The following is a 6040-nucleotide window of genomic DNA, read 5'->3' as shown; positions in this document are numbered from 1 at the left end:
AATTTAGAATCGCCAATCCACCTAACCTGCATGTCTTTGGACTGTGGGAGGAAACCGGAGCGCCCGGAGGAAACCCACGCAGACACGGGGAGAACATGCAAACTCCACGCAGGGAGGACCCGGGAATCGAACCCAGGTCCCCAGATCTCCCAACTGCGAGGCAGCAGCGCTACTCACTGCGCCACCGTGCCGCCCTACTGTCAAAATGTTTCTCCAATTTTGCATTTTTTTTGTAAAGTGACACCAAGCATCTCACGACAATTTTTTCACAGTTTTGGAATTAAGTAACATAAAAGGGCCGTGCCCAATGTTGCTGACTTCATTTTGTCAACCATGCTGTCCTGAAGAAATCAAGCAACTCTTCAAGCTTCACAAATGTGCTAAAATCCATTCAATCAAAACTACACGCATTCAGAACATGTGGAAACGCACTCACTGATTTAGGGTTACCTGGGTGCCAGAGACAGCAGGAGCCAGACCTGGACGGGATGCCAGTTCAATAAAGAGGCTGCCCGTGCACTCGCCCTCATCTGCGGGCCCATTTTAAAAGTGTCCGCCACCCCTCGGCCATTTAGATTGCCAGCCGTACAAGGAAAGCACAAGTGAGCATTCGTAAAAAAAAAAAAGGTAAAAGGTACGGCAGCAATGGGTGCCAGCCAAAAATGTAATCATGCCATTCATTTGCCATATTTACAAAAACATAAAATATCCCTGAAAATCAGCATCATTTCTATTATGTCAATAAGTGGCAGAGGACTGTTAATTCACAGATACTCCTTGTATTCACAAGATAAATGCCTGTTAAAAACATGTTTATCACATATTAAAAAGTTTTACTTTTTCAAGTCAGTACTGAAATCCAGATGCAAACTTTTGTAAAAATGTCAGTCGAATAATATACATTTATAATACATCTATGGAAAAATAATTAAAAATACATTTATAATTTCAGAATCCATTCATAATTCTGCATATTTATTTAGATTACAATAAGTCTTCAACCTGTAACTTTACTAATTGTAAACATATTCTAGAATGCTCCTTATTTTTTCTGTTCATGCATTACTAAAACCCTAGTACCCTGAGCAGGAGTCCTGGAGGCTATCCCAGCTGGCACCGTGGGCACGGTAGAGCACCAGAGGAAACCCACCCAGACGTGCTGACTCTCTGCAGGCAACACACAAACCTGAGACTCCACAGTGCAAGGCAGCAGCACAGCCACCGCTCCGCGAGGCCACCTTATTAGTTCTCATTTAAAATGAATATCTTTAGTGTTAAAGCAGACAAACAAACAAGTCTGAATGTACAGTATTTCATATTATTTTTTATTTCTCTTTCCAGGCCAAACTCTAAACATTCATAATTTGAAAAATGAAGATACCAGTCATTGAAATTGATACATGTTCAGTTAAAACTTTATTTATTTTTTTTACAATTATAGTGATGGACAACTTCACAAGATGCACTAGACTTACATTTCCCACTACTGATGCTTTTGATATTTGAAATGCGCTCTAATAATTGATTTGGAGTCGTGTGGAACTGGACGAGGTGAAGACAAAACCGAAACTTAATTCTGTAAACACAAAGTCATCAGTGAAGAAGAGCCTTTTATACTCTCTACGGTCGGGCAAAAGTGTTCATTTGGGTGATGATGAGATCACTTCAGGATAATTTTTATGAGACATCTGCATTCCTTTAGGGTATCAGTACTGATTTGAAGAATTTAAAACTTTTTAAGATGTGAAAAACAGGTGGTGGGTGGCCCAGTGGTAGCGCTGCTGCCCTCAGTAAGGAGACCAGGGTTTGTGCCCTGAGTCCTCCCTGCATGGAGTTTGCATGTTCTCCCCGTGGCTGTTTGGGTTTCCTCCAACAGTCCAAAGAAGGGCTGGTTAGAAGAACTGGTGACATTAAATTGGTCCTCGTGTGTCTTTGGTGTGTGTGTGTGTTCACCATGCGATAGGCTGGCATCCTGTCCAGGAGTTGGTTCCTGTCTTGCTCCCTATGCTAGCTGGGATTGGCTCCAGTACCTCACACAACCCTGGGCTGGATTATACACATTAGAAAATGACATGACATTTACTTTGAGAATACAAGGACTATCTGTGAATTAACAACCTTTTGCCACTTAATTACATAATAGAAATTATTCTTTTCTATAAATATGGCAAACAATTGGCATTTTTAGGTTTTTGGTTGACACCCATTGCTGGCATACTCTTTGCCATATTTTTTATGATGTTTTACGGTGTTATGTGTATTTTATGACTATTGTTTTTGTAATAAAAATAAATTATAAGGTGTCTTTCAAAATAAGACAAAGGCACAATACAAAAAGAACTGTAGGCAACAGTGAAGGTCAACTCATATTCAATACACCACTCTGGCCTGTGGGACATAATAAGCTTTACACTCATAACCTGCTTAGGAGAAATTATTCTTTCATATACAACATTTATTATTTATTATTAGCTGCTTTTCCTTTTATATGGTACTTTGTCACGTTTCACATTGACTGTTCTGCTGCTTCACTTGGGCTCTGCAAGTGAAAAAGCTGACAATTAAATTTTGGCTTTTTACAGAGGCTCTTTAGATAGATAGATAGATAGATAGATAGATAGATAGATAGATAGATAGATAGATAGATAGATAGATAGATAGAATTAAGTATAAATACACAAATTTATCTATATTATACTGTATTATATATACAGAAAGAGAGGCTGACAGTCAAATTGAATTTGGCACAAAGATAGATAGATAGATAGATAGATAGATAGATAGATAGATAGATAGATAGATAGATAGATAGATAGATAGATAGATAGATAGATAGATAGATTGATGAAATGTGCAAAGTTAACCTTGACAACCTTAAAAATATTTGTCATCATCGGTGTCTTTCAAAATGGAGGGTGCCTCTGCTAATATAAGTAAGAACTCATGCGACTTACAAGAAACTGAAATAACTGAACAACTGAATAAAATTGTGAATTTCCCCCTGGGATTAATAAAGTATCTATCTATCTATCTATCTATCTATCTATCTATCTATCTATCTATCTATCTATCTATCTATCTATCTATCTATCTATCTATCTATCTATCTATCTATCTATCTATCTATCTATCTATCTAAAATAACTGATATTAAGAATGTGGAAACAAGAAGAGAACATGAATGGGCTTCTGTTGTTCAAGCTTAACAAGGGAGGAGACTGCCAAGTTGTTCTGCCTGTCTAAGGTAAAGTCATCTCTGATAGAGGATTGCAGGAATCATCGGGTAGTGGGGTCCTTTCATCGGATTGACTTAATAAGATAGATAGATAGATAGATAGATAGATAGATAGATAGATAGATAGATAGATAGATAGATAGATAGATAGATAGAGTAGATACTTTATTAATCTCAAGGGGAAATTCACATAAGAACAGAGAATGAAGAAATGATGAACTTTTGAAACGCTAAAGTGTTAGGAGTTATCCACAATCCCAGACAAAGGCAGGTCATTAGTGACAATTTTTTATCGTAACGTTTAAACAACATTACATGCCTTGTGATTCTGCATCATTTGGTAGTAAACATATAAAGAAATGGGGGAGGAAGTAAGAAAACAAATAGGGTGATAAAATGGGTGATAATAGGGTGATAAAATGGTAAATTATTATTTTAATAATGCCACTGAGTTGTCAAGACAAGAAACTAATGCTATAATCCAAATGTCCATGAAAAAAACAACACACACATAGTGAGAAAAAGAAAAGAAAAAAGCCAACAACATTTTAAAGGAAATTAAAAAATTAAAAATTAAATAAGAAACGCTATCATAACACAAGGTCCTAGTCCAACATCGGTCACTTAAACCACATCAGAATGTTTTGCAGGGCCACACTTAGTCAGAAGAAATCAAAACAAGAAAAGCAGCCCCATAAGCCACAAGGAAACTAACCAAATTGTCTTCACTAAGAAAAGAACATGTATTAAAAGAACAAAATTGACTTTAAGATCAAAAGTTAACTGTGTGAGTTTAAAAAACGAATAGATCTATGCCAAGTGATGTTGCGGCTGTTCTTTCCCTTTCAGCCATATAACCCTCTTGAGCAAGTTAGCCATAAGAAACACGTGAAGCCTGATAACTTTGCTCCATCATGTGTATAACATTGTAACCTTTCAATTAAGACCAAGATCAAAGTTCTAGCCCCAGTGGTTCACAAGGAATCACATGACAAATGGACACCACCCCTTACCATTTTAAGGGTGAGCCCCAAAACCCCAGAAACAACAGCACCATCACAGTCCCAGGTTCAAAGGAAAGATTATTTTGTACAAAGTATCTTATAATAGTTCATCTAACCATCTGCCACAATGCAAACCAATAGAATCCTCTATTCTCACTCCTTCCGCCCCTCCCATCCAAGCCTAGTCCACCTCCTCCCAACTCCAACTCCCCGATCATAGTAAAGTAGCTTCTTCAATGCTAGCCCCGGGAGAACTTCCAGTGTCAGTCCATTGTACAGGTGAAATGTGGAAATTCCATAAAGAAGGAAGGTCTTCTCCTGGCAGCACCCTTGCAGCAGGGCTGTCTTTCTGGATTATGAATCCCATGTAACCCTGCAGCAGTCCAAACAGGGTCCATGCCAGAAAAGCAATGCCATCAGTTGTACTGACTGTTCCTGACAGACAGTCTCCTCTAGTCCATCCAATAATCTTTCAGGAGGCAGGATAAGAATTGCGAACCATCCCAACCAGATTATGCCTCCACCCATAGTGTCCTTCCATTATGGCCTCCTGACCGGACAAGGGATAACTCTCCATCCAGTCGGGATGCCACCCTGTCAGTTATGGCACTTATTTTATAGAGATGTGTAATCCATGCCAACTGAAATTAAGGAAGTCATTGGAAAACTAAACTTAATTATTAAACAAAATGAATATTTCGATCATATATTATTTACCTGACCTCATACTTGTCTCTATACACTGCAAACAAGCAATAAAATCAAGAACAAGCCACTTCTCCACCTTAGTGAAATGACTTACTATTCCTACGTTCAGTGTTAAACTCAAAACCTACCACAAGGTGGCACTTGAGCGCTTCAAATGAAAAAGAATTGGATCAGTTGTAAGAGAGTTCACACTGAAAGGTGGAATCTGCAAAAATGAAAGACAAAGAGCAGCAAAATGCTTTTAGTAACATTTATCACTTTATGTCTGATTGTTTTTTACATCTGTATTTGAAATCCTGAGGCTTTGACAGTAGATGAAAATTAAATATTAGGCCACTGTCAAAGATGACAGGTCCCAGAATACAAAAGATGGCCAGTGCAGATTTTCAGAAGTTTGGTAATGGATAGGTACATGGAGTTCTCATACAACACCTCCAAGGCACATCACCTCTTCCAAATATTCTGTCGGTGGCATTTTTATTTTACAGACAGATGTTGATCTCAGATACGGTAGACGAGTGGCACACCGATGAGCCCTGCATTATTTCCCAGTCCAGACATCTGTGAGTACTTTGCACATTTACCCTATGCTAAGGTACTTGGAAAAAATGATATGGCTGGCCATGGGCATAGGCACACAGGCATCTCACCTACAGTATCTTTCTGTTAGAGCAGGATCTCCCAGTACATCCACCATGGAGATGATGAGATCATTGAACTTTCATTAACTGTATTAGTTGCCTAGAGTAAGAAGTTCCTATTCAGGGATAAAATGCTTTACCAGAGACTTTTCATCTATCTAGAAATTTTGGTATATTTCAATCTGTACAAAACGTATATGATGGGCTGTCCTGTTCGCTCTGTCTTGATTGGTGCAAACTGATGTATTTTACAGCCATGCTATGCAAATTATCCCAGCCTTCATAGGCAGGGCTTTCAGAGGTGAAGTTTTCACATCTTTTTGAAAGTGTTGTGTGGGAAAAATTTTGATTTTATTTGTTGGAATGAAAAATGCAATATAATGTACTGTGCTAAAGACCATCCAAAAATTATTTTGTACTGTGTGGTATCACATGGACAGGGTGTGAATAAA

The sequence above is a fragment of the Erpetoichthys calabaricus genome, chromosome 2 (assembly GCF_900747795.2).
Source record: "Erpetoichthys calabaricus chromosome 2, fErpCal1.3, whole genome shotgun sequence".
Classification (NCBI taxonomy): Eukaryota; Metazoa; Chordata; class Cladistia; order Polypteriformes; family Polypteridae; genus Erpetoichthys; species Erpetoichthys calabaricus.
The sequence above is the reverse complement of the archived record's forward strand: the minus strand, read 5'-3'. Positions refer to the sequence as shown.